General features: G+C 33.9%; 1 protein-coding gene across 4 annotated transcripts in view; it reads right to left on the bottom strand.

Annotated features, from left to right (window-relative positions):
• LOC115210951 (nociceptin receptor-like) overlaps positions 1–16,914 on the bottom strand; it is a 178,982-nt gene that overhangs the window by 131,513 nt on the left and 30,555 nt on the right. The gene's annotated exons all lie outside the window — the stretch shown is intronic.

The raw sequence follows: 16,914 nt of genomic DNA, 5'->3' as shown, positions 1-16,914 counted from the left end.
ATCTAGCTATTAGATGGATTGATTACAGGAAGGCCTACGACAGTGCCCTACACAGCTGATTCTTGAAATGTCTGGGGACGCTTGGAGTCAATGAGAAGATAAGCAACTTCTTGGAGAAAGTAATGAGAGAAGTGCAAATGAACTGCTAGGTAACGTGAAAATATGCAAGGGCGTTTTCCAAGAAACTCGCTCTCTCCGTTAATGTTCGTCATTGCGCTAATCTTTCTGACAAATATTCTGAGAAAATCCGGGCCTGCGTCCCATGAGTTTTTCAAAACCAAAATAAAAATAAATCACCTACTTTATATGGATGATCTCAAGTATATACTAAAAATGAGACAAACCTGGATTCTCTAATCCAGACAGTGAGAATATTCAATAAAGACACTGGAATGCAATTTGGAGCAGATAAGTGTGCAGTCAGTACAAACTATGAAGAGAGGCCGGAAGATAAACTCTGATGGCGTAAAATTAAGGCACTGCCTTAATAATAATAATAATAATAATAATAATAATAATAATAATAATAATAATAATAATAACAACAATAATAATAATAATAATAATAACAACAACAATAATAAAATAATAATAATAATAATAATAATAATAATAATAATGATAATAATAATAATAATAATAATAATAATAATAATAATAATAATAATAATAATAATAATAATAATATAATAATAATAATAATAAAATAATAATAATAATAATAATAATAAAATAATAATAATAATAATAATGAGGAGGAGGAGGAGGATAATGAGTTCAACGAGATAATGGAAGAGGAAATAAAAGAGCAACTGAGGATGGAGTATCTCCGAAGACTCAGGCTGGTAATGCGCTCAAAATTGACTGGATGAAATAAAATCCAAGCAGTTAATACGAGGGCGATAACATCATTTCGATTTGGAGCGAGAATTACAAAATGGCAAAAGCGAGAAATGAAGACAATGGATACCAAGACCAGAAAACTTTTGACAGTACACGGAGCCTTCCACCCTAAGTTTGACACCGATAGGCTGTACTTGTCCAGAAGAAAGGGTCGGAGGGGTTTGATCAGTTGCCATAGGAAAACAGACTACTATGATCAGAAATGAACAAATGAACAAAAAAAAGCATAGAAGGTAAAGGAAATATACGGCCAGTTTATAAGAGATGTGAACGCCAAGACAGATACAGAGGATCGATGGCTATGGATAAGGAGAAGTGACCTCTTGCTGGCTGCGGACAGCTGACACTTTCCATCACACCCAACAAAATAAGCAGTGAGTTTTTATCGCATAATAATAATAATATAAAAATAATAATAATAATAATAATAATAATAATATAATATAATAATAATAATAATAATAATAAAAATAATAATAATAATAATAATAATAATATAATAATAATAATATAATAATATAATAATAATAATAATAATAATAATAATAATAATAATAATAATAACAATAATAATAATAATAATAAACGTATCTGTCAAGACCTACCAAAAACTGAGCAAATATAAAGATCTTGACAGCAAAATGTGGAAGCTGAAGACTAAAACAATACCTGTTGTCATAGGTGCCCTGGGAATGATAGCGAAAGGGAATAATTGCTACCTAACTCAGATACCAGGAAACCCCAAAATGGCAGAAATTCAAAAGATAGTGCTCATGGGAACTGCTCATATCCTACGCAAAATACTCTCTATGTAATCCCAAGGTTTAAAACAAACTTTTTTTAAATTTATTTATTTATTTATTTTATTTTATTTTATTTTATTTATTTATTTATTATTTTTTTATGTATTAGACATTCACTAGTACAACACAAAAAAAAAACCCCAAATATATGGCACAGAACTTCCAACCTGCTGTCTCTTGAGGTCTCTGGGTGAGACTTGGAGCCAACTTGCATACACATAAAGCAAAAGTCAAACATAGAATAATAATAATAATAATAATAATAATAATAATAATAATAATAATAATAATAATAATAATAATAAATGTCCTGATGCAGTGCCAGGCTGTGACTCTCATGGCTTCTGAGTTTAACTGACTGGAAGTGTTATCATGTACATTGTTTTGACTTGGTATAGAAGATGGGCTACAGCAAATATTCTGCCCAATATCACAGATTTGTTTGTCAGTTGTTTGACCATAACCAGTTGAGCATATCCCTTAGTGGTTGACGATATGTGCATCTCTGATCACGAGTAGAAGTAGTGGGGGAGCATCATAGCCGTTTGTTGAGTGAATCACTGGTACTTAATTCATCGATCCCGAATAATAATGATAGTAGTAGTAGTAGTAGTAGTAGTAGTAGTAGTAGTAGTAGTCCTTTCTGCTATGGGCACAAGGCCTGAAATTTGGAAGGTTAGGATTCAAGCGTGACTTTATCGACACTGAAATGATAAAAGGCAAAGTCGATCTCGGCGTAATTTGAACTCTGAGAAAGAGAGAGAAAGAGAGAGAGAGAGGGAGAGAGAGAGAGAGCAAGAAATACTGCTAAATACTTTTGTCTACCGAACCAATGATTCCACCCATTTGCTACTTTATTCTGCATAATAGCTAACAATTTCGGAAGAGGGGAAAATTTGATTACATCGACCCCAGTGTTCAACTGGCACTTATTTTATTGACCCTGAACAAATGAAAGACTAAGTAGATACCGGCTGCATTTGACCTCGGAACGTAAAGTCGGAAGAAATGCTGCTAAGCATTTCGTCCGGTGCGGTAACAATTCTGCCAGTTCGCCACCTTTTTCTTCATAATATAAGGAAATACTATTTCATTATATTTTTGTGGTGGAAAGTGTTGGTCTTAAACTGAACTAAAATACCCTTCAGTTTCAGGAATTCTCAATTGATCAAGTTCTTTCCTTATTTTTTCTCTAACGACTACCGCTGTGCAGAGTCATACCAACCACTGGCTATGCCAATGATTTTCCTGTCAATATCTGAGCATGACATTTTATATATTATTAACAATTTAGTTGTTGACTTTTAAATACTTTCATTTATTGTCTCAACCTCGCCTTGCAGTTGTACGCTTACTCAGCTTTTACTTTATATCTCTTGGTTCCCTTGAAGAGAGGTAACTGGTTTTGTTATAATGTCGTTCATTAAATTCTTATAAATTTTCTTTTCTACTTTTCTTTTCAAAATATTTTCATCGTCTTGCAGTTAAATTTTTCTTTTCTTTTTCTTTTTTTTTCTCCTTTTTGCTTTATTGTTCTAGTTGTAGATGAAGTTAATATTTTTCTGTATCGAATTTTGAGCGCCGTATTCTAAATACAATTATTATTTTTCTTGCTTTCATTTATCGCCATTGTAATTCACTTAGTTTTCTAGCGTGAAAAATTCCAGCTTTATTTTGCTAGGTATGATGGAAAATGTCAGCTGTCCACAGCCAGCAGACTAAAGTGGCATGTGTTTACTGATTATGCGTCAAGAACACTGCGAATACTCTTGTAATTCCAAGCAATGATGATTTTTGTAGGTGTTCTAACATTACATTCGTTCCAATCTTTTTGACCCATATTGGTAGTCGGTACTGCTATCACATCTTCCTTCATTGCCCATAACCTGCGTATTTCCCACCTCAATTCATCATATTTGTTCCCTTTATCTTCTTCCTTTTCAACCCTGTTGTCACCAGGACATGCTAGGTCAATTATCAAGTATGTTTTTCTTCTGGAATTTGGTCATACCACGTCTTTGATCTTTCTAGGTAATAAGAACGGATCATTCTTGCCACATTGTCATATCGCCTTTTGAATTCACGTTGTGCCAAATTAGGGCACTCACTACCCATGTGCCACACTGTTTTATCCTCTCACCACACAATCTGAATTTTTCGTTCTTGGTGGTTTTGTCCATTCGGCACTTCAGATAGTTTGTCCTTAATACTTGCTTTTTTTGAGCCGCATTACTACTATTTCTACTTTCAAATCACTTCACCTACTTTCTGCATCTATCTTTGCAAAACTGACCGTGAATTTTTTTTCTCCATGCCATTTCTTTATTATTGTTATTATTATTATCATCATTATTATTATTATTATTATTATTATTATTATTATTATTATTATTATTATTATTATTATTCTATGTTTGACTTTTGCTTTATGTCTGTACAAGTTGGCTCCAAGTCTCACCCAGAAACCTCAAGAGACAACAGGTTGGAAGTTCTGTGCCATATACTTGGGGGGGGGTGTTGTACTAGTGAATGTCTAATACATAAAAAAAAAAAAAATAAATAAATAAATAAATAAATAAAAAGTTTGTTTTAAACCTTGGGATTACATAGAGAGTATTTTGCGTAGGATATGAGCAGTTCCCATGAGCACTATCTTTTGAATTTCTGCCATTTTGGGGTTTTATTATTATTATTATTATTATTATTATTATTATTATTATTTTATTATTATTATTATTATTATTATTATTATTATCATTATTATTATTATATTATCATTATCATTATTATTATTATATTATTATTATTATTATTATTATTATTATTATTATTATTATTATTATTATTATTATTATATATTATTATTATTATTATATTATTATCATTATCTTATCATTATTATTATATTATTATTATTATTATTATTATTATTATTATTATTATTAGTTTATAAAGATATACGTAACTCTTCACGAAACAATAAGAGCGCAAAAAAAAGACAGACGGCCTGTCGAAATATTGTTCAATACATTCAATAAACAATCTCTATTACAATTCGCTCTTCTTATTTATTTATTTATCATCATCATTATTATTATTATTATTATTATTATTATTATTATATTATTATTATTATTATATTATTATTATTATTATTATCATCATCATCATCATCATTATTATTATTATTATTATTATTATTATTATTATTATTATTATTATTATTATTATTATTATTATTATTATTATTGTTATTACTATTATTATTAGTTTATAAAGATATACGTAACTCTTCACGAAACAATAAGAGCGCAAAAAAGACAGACGGGCTGTCGAAATATTGTTCAATACATTCAATAAACAATCTCTATTACAATTCGCTCTTCTTATTTATTTATTTATTTATTTATCATCATCATTGTTATTATTATTATTATTATTATTATTATTATTATTATTATTATTATTATTATTATTATTATTATTCTGTTTCCATTTCATGTCAAATCTCTTCCTAACATCTAAGGCAGAGAAACACACTGTATACAGTGGAAAGCCATTAAAATAAACACGCCAGATTGTTCATTTACTATTTGATATGATAAAGAAAAAGGAGGGAAAAGGATAGAGAAAAAACGGAAAAAATGAAAAATTAAAAAGTAAACAAAGAAAATAAAAGGAAAGGAAATTCACGGCGACAATGCTGTTCTCAGTACATGTGACATACCAGTTAAGGCATTCTTTTGCACTTCCTGCATGGATGGTAAGCCAGGAATCATTCTTAAATAATATTCAGTTCCTTTTTTTTTATCACTCCAAGTGCTCCTACAATTACAGGTATTGTAACCGTAAATGGGCCATTGACAGTATGCATACGTTACGTATGATACATGGATGACTATTTTAACTAAATACTGTCTTAATTATGTATACCAAAGTTTTGATCTTTTTAATAATGTCTAGAAAGTTAATGCTAGTCTGGTAGAAATATTTTTATGTTCTTTAAGAAATGCAAGTGAAAATTTAGGTAAATTATGGATAGTGATGCCAATAAATAAAAACTAAGACAAGATACAATATTATCCTACATAGCATGTTTAATGCTGCTTTTATATTTTAGGAAAGCTTCTTATCAAATGGAAGAGAGAAAATAATCTGAGATTTCTTGAAATGTGATAGAAGCTTTAACAACAATCTATGTAGGCTAATGCAATATGTCGTCTTTGTGTCTTTTTACTGGTAAATTACCTTCATAAAGGCTTTTCTTTTAACTATATACATCAATTACACAATATACTATCTCTAGTAAATTACAGTACTGTATTTGTGTTTAGAAAAGTTATGCTAATCTATTTTATTATATAGAAGATATTCACGTTAATCTAATTAATCTATCTAGAACATTTAGGTTAACCTCTTTAATTTCTGTTTTTTAAAAACTCTTTAAAATGTTTCAGCTTTAAAGCTGCAGTTATCTTGGGGGAATTTATGTTAATCTGATTAATCATGTTTAGAACATTTATGTTAATCTCATTAATCAAATTTAGAATATTTAATTACGTCTAGAAAATTCATGTTAATCAATTTATGTCTAATTCCCTAGAAATGTTGAGAATCGTCATCGTGAACAAATCTTTAGTTTTCTAATTGTTGAAGTAAATATCATAAGTAAACCTGAAACAAAGGAACAATAAATTCAATGACGTGAATATCAGTATATATGTATCTGTGTGTGTGTGTATTATTGCGTTTTATAGCAGTAATTACAAATAGAACAGGTTGAATTGCTTCTTTCCAAGGCAGCGCTCTCAGTGGTGACTAGTAGTAGTAAACACATTTGACCTCTGCTGATCCAAAGGGTGCGAAGATTCCTTTGTCTCTATGGCTGACCTCCCCACCATCTGCCGAATCTATTTAGAGACCTGTAGAATATGATCTATTCACCAAGCTGCTACAAAACTGGTTCCATCAACATCCACATATTTATGACTATGAAAAGTACAAGACAAAAGTTCAAAATAAAGAACATTTAGTAAAATCGTTTAATAATAAATGGAAATGGTAATGACGATGAAAACAACGGTAACGGTGGTGATGGTGATACTGATAAAAATAATAATATTAATAATAATATGAGCAGCTGCTTATGCTACAGATACTACTATTATGATAGCACATGAACATAAAGCCCAACTACCATTCTTACCACAACCCCACCCCTGCTACTGTTGCTGTTGCTGCAACCACTGCTGCTACTACACATGAAAACAATAATATCAGTGACATCAGTGATGATGATGATGATGATGATGATAGCAGAGACAGAGGGATTTTTAATTGCAGCACAAGACCAAAACCTCCCCACCAGAAATTACGAAAAACATATAATGAAAAGAAACAGAACAAGTAAATGCAGAATATGTGTAGATGGACAAGAAACAATAAATCATATTATCACTGGATGCCCAGTCCTGGTTAAGAAGGAATGTATTCACAGACACGACAGAGTTGGGACCTACATACACTGGAAGCTATGCCAACATTATGGAATAATAACAGAAAAAAGATGGTATAGGCACACATCAGAAAAGGTCACAGAAAACGAGAAAGCAACCATACTCTGGGATATACCAATACACACAGATAGAAAAATTAAGGCCAACAGACCAGATATAGTTGTCAGAAATCATGAAGAAAAAAATACTTTCTAATTGATGTATCGATACCAACAGATGACAACGTGTCTCTAAAAGAAATGGATAAACTTTCAAAATACAAAGACCTAGAAATAGAGGTAATTCGAATGTAGAATCTAAAAACAGAAACAATTCCTATCATAGCAGGCGCATTAGGTATGATAAAAAATATTCATACAAATACATAACGAAAACACCAGGACTTACAAACATATAACATACAGAAAATTGCACTACTAGGTACTGCACACATCCTACGCAAAGCACTTTCAATACAGTAACCATCAGAGCATCAAAACAAACCACAGCACATATCCAAGGCACACAGAGCTGCGCTCGGTAGTGAAGTGAAAGCACGCTATAAAAATAAAACTACTGAATAATAATAATAATAATAATAATAATAATAATAATAATAATAATAATAATAATAATAATAATAATAATAATAATAATAATAATAATAATAATAATAATAATAATAAGAGAGTGAACACCGGGGAGAGAGTGAACACCGGGGACGTTTAAGATGTAAGAAGGAAAATACAGAGCTCCGAAATCTATCCACAAACATCGAAAACAAGGACATCCTATGGAGCCAAAGATTTACTAACAAAGAATTGGACTGTATCCGAGTAAGTAATACTAATTGAAATTTATTACTATTTTCGAAACGAAATGATGTATTTTGACTCGATATTATCTCAACCTCTAACACAACACATGTAAACATGCGTGGAACATCACGATCATCCCCGACCTCAAACACCATGTACAAAGGAACTCCGAAGAAATTAAATGCCACCGATACTATTCAACCCAAGAATAACAATCGAGCGGTACGTACATTAAACTTACAACAAAAAATGTACGAAAAACTACACGTGCGAAATAATGTGACAACAGAAATAAACGGACCGGTACCCTACGAAAATGACGACCGTCAAAATAATGGGCCGGACGTTGTACCTCATGTCCCGCAAATAAAACCCAAAAGACGTAAATGGACACGTGAGGAATACATTTCTATCTTACACGCATACTTCACAGCAATGCTCTACCCAAAAAATGAAAATACAACAACACATACATATAAAATAAGGAAGGAAAATAATAGAGATATAGACTTGGATACAGCAATGAACCCTAATAAATTAGCTAGCGTACGAAGATACATTCTCAAAGCCAAAAAAATATCAGAAATAGAAATAGAACATTTAAAAGAAAAAATACACCAGGAAAATGTAGATAGAAGCCACACAACAATGCCCAATAATATAAACACTGAAACTGTAAAACACGAAGACAAACGCAACATTCCCAACAAACACGATGTAAACAACGAAGGGGAGCTTAATGATTATGATAATATAAAAGATAAAATAATCAAAGAACTGAAAACCACAGAGCCCAAAATGGACCACCGACCATACCTCCCAAGAATAAAAATAAACGAAATAACAACACCAATTATAAACAGCATAAACCTAGCCGTCACTGAACTAGCCACTGAAACAAAAAAAGTGATATCACTGAACTAAATGACTTGATATACGCAGCAGCCACTGCAGCCACAAAAGAAGCTGGATACTCACCCAAACCCGCCCAAACAGGAGTACCACCACCCAAACAAACCCTGTGGATAAATAACATCCAAAACAAAATAAAAAAAATTAGAAAAGACCTGTCGATTCTTAATGAAATCAGCAAACAATCAACGCTACTGAGCAACAAAAAGAGAACAAAAACGCTCCGCAAATATAACATCACAGAAAAAGATTTGCCGGAGATAAAAGAAAAGCTGAAGCAAGATATCCTTGCCAAAGCTCAAAGGATCCGCCGGTACGAGAAACGCCAACGCTTCTTTGAACAGAACAAAAAGTTCAACTCCAACCCCAAAAAGTTCTACCAAGAACTGGGAAAAATAAAATAGAAGTCACTGCAGCACCAACGGCAGAAGAATTGGAAGAATTCTGGAGAGAAATATGGTCGGCGAACGAACAGCCAAAAAAAAGGAGTATCAAAATAAAAAACTCGGCATCTGAACAACTTTGGACCCCCATAACAACTGAAGAGGTCACCCAGGCACTGCAAAAACTAAGCAACTGGAAGGCACCTGGGCATGGCAAGATCCCCAACTTCTGGTTGAAATATCTAACAGGAATGCACAAAAAGCTGGCTGAAAACTTTAACAGCATACTAGCAGAGCCAGAGACAATGCCTGAATGGCTCACGAAGGGGAAAACCATCTTAATTCCCAAATCAAATGAAACAGCAAAACCAGAAAACTACAGACCAATAACCTGCCTCCCTACTATGTTCAAGGCATTCACTGCAGTGATATCGCAAAGGCTGAACAAGCACCTGGACGAAAACAAACTGTTCCCAGAAAAGCAGAAAGGATGCCGCAAAGGCTCATATGACTGTAAAGATTAACTAATGATTAATAAAGCCCTAACTGAAGACAGCCACAGAAAGAAGAAAGGCCTCAGTATGGCCTGGATTGACTACAAAAAGGCGTTTGATAGCATCCCCCACACATGGATCCTCGAAACACTAGCCATTAACAAAGTAGCACCAACAATCATAAAATTCATAGAGCACTCTATGAATAAATGGCAAACAGTCCTACACCTCCAAACAAAAGAGGGACTCATGAAAACCAAAGACATCCCCATTAGAAGAGGAATATTCCAGGGAGACACGCTCTCTCCACTCCTTTTCTGCTTGGCACTGTCACCTCTATCTGATATGCTAAATAGAACTGGATGCGGATATAAATGTTACAGCAAAACGATCAGCCACCTTTTATATATGGATGACCTAAAACTATACGCTGCAAATGACAAACAGCTGGAAACACTATTAAAGACAGTTCATGGATTTACCAAAGAAATATATATGAAATTTGGATTAGAAAAATGCGCCAAAGTAACCATGAAAAGAGGAAAACTAGTTAAGAGTAACAACATCACACTAGATAAAACCAATGAAATAAAAGAATTAGACCAAAGCCAAACTTACAAATACTTAGGAATCCATGAACTAGATAAGACACAACGCACACAAATGAAAGAGAAAATAAAAAAGAATATTATAGACGAGTTAGATCAATACTAAAAACAGAGCTCAATGCTAAAAACAAGATAATAGGTATCAACACTTTAGCTGTCCCAGTTATAAGTTACAGCTACAATATCCTTAACTGGACACGAAATGAACTGTCCAAAATAGATAGGAAAACAAGAAAAATACTGACAGGGTCTAGGATGCATCACCCAAAATCTGACATAGAAAGACTATATATACAACGTATAGAAGGTGGTAGAGGCCTTATACAGCTGGAGAACTACTATAAAATAACCACCATAGGACTGCAAAAATATCTACTTCAGAAGGAAGGAAAACTGATCCAGATAGCAGCAAAACACGAGCAAAACAAAAAACTGTTCTCAGTATTTAAGGAAGCTGACAAATACAAACAAGAAATTATACCACCTAATAAACACGAAGAAGAAGAAGAAGATTTTGAAGAAACAACAAAAGCTATAAAACAAATGAAATCCAAACTAAAAACAGAACAGCAACGAACCATGATAAAACGATGGCAAGAAAAGCCCCTTCATGGTAAATACTGCACTAAACTAAACGCAAAAGAAATAAACAAAGAAAAATCCCAGCAATGGTTGAGAAGCTCAGGACTCAAAGCAGAGACAGAGGGATTTTTAATTGCAGCACAAGACCAAAGCCTCCCCACCAGAAATTACCAAATACATGTAATGAAAAGAAATATTACAAGTAACTGCAGAATATGTGGAGATGGACAAGAAACAATAAATCATATTATCTCTAGCTGCCCAGTCCTGGCTAAGAAGGAATATATTCACAGACATGACAGAGTTGGAACCTACATACATTGGAAGCTATGCCAACATTATGGAATAACAACAGAAAAAAGATGGTATAGGCACACACCAGAAAAGGTCACAGAAAACGAGAAAGCAACCATACTCTGGGAGATGCCGATACACACAGATAGAGAAATTAAGACCAACAGACCAGATATAGTTGTCAGAGATCATGAAGAAAAAAAATGCTTTCTAATTGATGTATTAATACCGGCAGATGACAACGTGTCTCTAAAAGAAATGGAGAAACTCTCAAAATACAAAGACCTGGAAATAGAGGTAACTAGAATGTGGAATCTGAAAACAGAAACAATTCCTATCATAGTAGGTGCATTAGGCATGATAAAAAAATATTCAGACAAATACATAACAAAAACACCAGGACTTACAAACACATATAACATACAGAAAATTGCACTACTAGGCACTGCACACATCCTACGCAGAACACTTTCCATACAATAACCATCAGAGCATCACAACAAATCACTGCACATACCCAAGGCACACAGAGCTGTGCTCGGTAGTGAAGTGAAAGCACGCTATAAAAATAAAACTACTGAATAATAATAATAATAATAATAATAATAATAATAATAATAATAATAATAATAATAATAATAATAATAATAATGAAAGGAAACTGGTAGAGCACCCCTGGACTGATTAATGATACATCTAGTGATGGTGTCACAATAAAAACACTGGTAATTGCGCAACCTGATAATCGCTACCTCAAATGATTGACAATGAATAAACAAAATATTGTGAATAACGATGGTCATGAAACTGAAGCCATTGATGGTGACAGTGTTCCACCCGGCATGCTCAGAGACTCTGGTCAGGCTCCAGGTCGTCGATATCCAGAACGGCAGCACCACACACGGCGTAGATGGAGCAAGTAAATTAATGCTGTGGTCATGGAGTGTTACTACCCGAGCAGCCCGGTAGATGAAAATAGGGGTTACTGACAACGTATGTATGATCACTGGAGAGAAAAGGGATTGTTTTAACTTACGGAACAGAGACTATGTGTTCAAGCTAGAGTAATAAGAAAAATCGTTCGTTCACAGAAGTAGAGCTCGAAGCTATCAAAAAACGGGTCTTGGAAAATAGAAGCAGAGATAACGATAAAATTACAGTTCTTACTAATATGAGTAATCCCATAGCACAGGAAAGGAGCAGTGGTAGTTTACTTCATGAGACATATAGATGATCAAAAAGAAGACAATAAAACTAATGGTGACATGACAGATGAACAAAAGGCAATCTACGACAGAATAAAGGCAAGACTACAGGAGCAAGATAGTGACATTATTTACAACCTTAAAAAGGTTGATCGATGGAAATTGAACCAAGAAGTTAAAAATCTCAATGAAATTCTGAAATACATTAGAACAAACAACAGCACAGAAACAAGTAATTTGATCAAAGCAGCAAGTATTGTTGTAGTAGAAACGTGGGCGTTGATGTCAAGAGAAAGAAACATAATGGAAGTGACAAAAGAAAAGATCCATGGTAGAAAAGAAAAATACAGGCAGGGTTAGACATGCTCTCGAAGGAAATCTCTGTGTTAGACCTAAAAGCGAACAAACATACAGGGTACTGAAAAGGAAGTATAATATACAAAATACATATAGACAATATAGAAAGGGTCGGAAATTGGTGATGGAGGAACTGAAACAGTGACTCGTTGCAAAGGAAGCGAATATAGTAAGAAACGACCAAAGAATGAAGGGTTACCGCCAGAATAGATTATTCAGAGTAGATCAGAAGAGTTTCTATAAATAAATAAATAGAGAGTGTACAGATGAAAAGTTGATACTAGATAACTATGAAAGTCAAAAGTTTTGGAGTGTCATCTGGAGCAAAGAAAAGGAGCACAAGAAGGATGCTGAATGGTTGCAAGAACTGAAACAAACAGTAGTCTGTCCAAAACAGGCAGAACTAGTCATATCGGTTAGGGATGTGAAGGAAATCAACAAAAAAATGAGCAACTGGAAGGCCCCAGGACCAGATGGAGTTCAAGGCTACTGCTTCAAAAGATTTCATGAACGTCATGCACGAATAGTTGCGCAACTCAACACCTTATTAAATGCCGACCAAGTAACACCAGAGTGGTTGACATTGGGTAGGACAATTCTGTGCTTGAAAAACAGCGGGAAAGGCAATACGGTAGACAATTACAGGCTGATATCCTGTTTGCCACTTATGGGAAAGTTATTGACTGGAATACCCGTAGAATCAAAATACGAACATCTGGATAAAAATGGAGTCCTGCCACATGAGCAGAAGGGTTGCAAGCGTAAGTGCAGAGGTACCAAGGATCAACTCCTGAGAGAGAAAAGTATACTTAGAGACTGCAAGAGGAGGAAAAGTAACTTAGCCATCGACTATCGTAAGGCGTAGAATATGATCCCACATTCTTGGATTATGGAATGTATGAAACTATTTGGTATTGCATCGAATGTTGAGCGATTGCTTGGAAAATGTATGGCGAATTCGAGGACGGATCTGACAGCATACGGAAGAAGTTTAGAAACGGCAGAAATTAGAGGGGGCATCTTCAAAGGAGACTGCCTGTTCCTAGTGATCTTTGTACTGTGCTTGATACCACTAACACTGATTCTGAGGAAAGCAATAGCTGGGTATGTATTCAAAAGCCGCCAACAAAATGTCAGCCATTTGTTATTCATGGATGACCTCAAACTTTATGGTAAAGATGAATCCCAAGTCAGTTCCCTCGCTGATATGGTGTATACTTTGAGTGCAGGTATCAGAATGGAGTTCGCACTGAAAAGTGTGGTGTGTTAGTCTTGAAGAGAGATAAAATCAAATATATGGACGGACTCACGATACCGTCGGTGGAGGTGGGGGGTTTATGAAGCAGATAGAAGAGACGGGCTAAAAGTACTTTGAGATTTTGGAAATGGATTATTATTATTATTATTATTATTATTATTATTATCATTATTATTATTATTATTATTATTATTATTATTATTATTATTATTATTATCATTATTATTATTATTATTATTATTATTATTATTATTATTATTTATTATTATTATCATCATCATCATTATCCATTGTCTTTCCACAGCTTCTAACGCTGGAGATGTACTATGGTGCCAGCTTTTCACTACCAGTGAACTAAGGCAACACCCCTTATTTTTCGAGCACCATCCGGAATATTCAAGCGGTTCCAAGCAGTGCTGTTTCCTGCAAGTGCTCCATCCTTATTGTAGCCCCTATTTATTCCATGTAGTTCTCCAGATTTTTACTCACTGTTCCCAGGGCTCTGACAATTATTGGTACTACTACCACCATTTTCATCAAACACAAGTGCTTCACCTCCCAAGCTAATCTGTCATATCTATCGACTTTTCTTTCTTCCTTATCGCATACCTTGTTGTTAACTGGGCATGCTATATCTATGATCCAGCATCGTTTGCTTTCTTTCTCAATTAACACTAAGTCTGGTTTCCTATTCTCTATCGCATGGTTGCACTAAATCATAAAATCTCATAGGATATTTGCATTATCATTCTTGATGATGCCTTCGGGTTTACGTTCGTACCAATTTTTTACTCTGTCAAGTCCATACTTCTTGCAAAGTTTCCAATGGACAAGCCTGGCTATATTGTTATGACGTCTCTTATATTCTTTCTAGGCTAGTGGCGTGCATTGATTGTTAATATTCCATACGGTTTCACCATTTTGTCCACAAATTCTGCACTTATTACTTTTGATGTGTTGTTTATTCAGTATTTGATGTAATTGGATCATAATGCTTTCTCTTTGACAGCACAGATTAGAGCCTCCGTTTCTGGTTTTATATCACTTCCAGTCATCCATAGCCATCTCTTTTCTTTGTCACTTTTATGTTTAACATCTCTATGAAATTTTCATGCACTCTTTTCTTTATCCATCTATTTTCAGTTTCATTCATTCTCAATTTCTTGTACAATGCTTTATCTTTGAAATCTTCCATCCTACACTACACAAGGCTAACCTTCTTGCTTCCAAAATTAGTGTTTCTATGGCATGTTTAACATATCATACCATGTTATTTTCCTCTGCACTAATGTTGTGTTCGCATCCAATCAATCATCTTCCCCCTCTTTTTTCTTGGTACATACAGTCTGTCTGTGTCACTTTTTGGATGGAGTATCACATATCTACTCAGCAACTTCCTTGTCTTTCTGTCCAATCTGTTTAGTTCGTCTACTGTCCATGCGATTACCCCTGCTCCTTATCTAAGTAGTAAAACCTCCCAGGTGTTGGTAGCTTCAATCTTATTCCGTCCTTTTAATTTTGACTTAAGGATCAGTCTTAGTCTGCTCAAGTACTCCACTTTAAATTTTTCTCTCATTTCTTTCTCCATCAATTTATCCATTTCCCATATCCCCAAGTACTTATAGTACGTTCTCTGTGTAGAATGTCATCCACCTCCAAAATCCCTAAATAGCTATACTGACTAACGTCGGGTTCACCCATGGTCTCTCCTGATGGTAACCGCAATCTTCTGCAGGCTACTTTCTTCCCTCTTTTCATATTAAGTACTTATTATTATTATTATTATTTTTTTATTATTATTATTATTATTATTATTATTATTATTATTATTATTATTATTATTATTATTATTATTATTATTATTCAGTAGTTTTATTTTTATAGCGTGCTTTCACTTCACTACCGAGCACAGCTTTGTGTGCCTTGGGTATGTGCTGTGATTTGTTGTGATGCTCTGATGGTTATTGTATGGAAAGTGTTCTGCGTAGGATGTGTGCAGTGCCTAGTAGTGCAATTTTCTGTATGTTATATGTGTTTGTAAGTCCTGGTGTTTTTGTTATGTATTTGTCTGAATATTATTTTATCATGCCTAATGCACCTACTATGATAGGAATTGTTTCTGTTTTCAGATTCCACATTCTAGTTACCTCTATTTCCAGGTCTTTGTATTTTGAGAGTTTCTCCATTTCTTTTAGAGACATGTTTTCATCAGCCGGTATTGATACATCAATTAGAAAGCATTTTTTTTCTTCATGATCTCTGACAACTATATCTGGCCTGTTGGCCTTAATTTCTCTATCTGTGTGTATCAGCATATCCCAGAGTATGGTTGCTTTCTCGTTTTCTGTGACCTTTTCTGGTGTGTGCCTATACCATCTTTTTTCTGTTGTTATTCCATAATGTTGGCATAGCTTCCAATGTATGTAGGTTCCAACTCTGTCATGTCTGTGAATATATTCCTTCTTAGCCAGGACTGGGCAGCTAGAGATAATATGATTTATTGTTTCTTGTCCATCTCCACATATTCTGCAGTTACTTGTAATATTTCTTTTCATTACATGTTTTTGGTAATTTCTGGTGGGGAGGCTTTGGTCTTGTGCTGCAATTAAACATCCCTCTATTTCTGCTTTGAGTCCTGAGCTTCTCAACCATTGCTGGGATTTTTCTTTGTCTATTTCTTTTGCGTTTAGTTTAGTGCAGTATTTACCATGAAGGGGCTTTTCTTGCCATCGTTTTATCATGGTTCGTTGCTGTTCTATTTTTAGTTTGGATTTCATTTGCTTTATAGCTTTTGTTGTTTCT

Source organism: Octopus sinensis, linkage group LG4, assembly GCF_006345805.1.
Source record: "Octopus sinensis linkage group LG4, ASM634580v1, whole genome shotgun sequence".
NCBI classification, from domain to species: Eukaryota; Metazoa; Mollusca; class Cephalopoda; order Octopoda; family Octopodidae; genus Octopus; species Octopus sinensis.
This window is presented reverse-complemented; position numbering and strand designations above follow the sequence as displayed.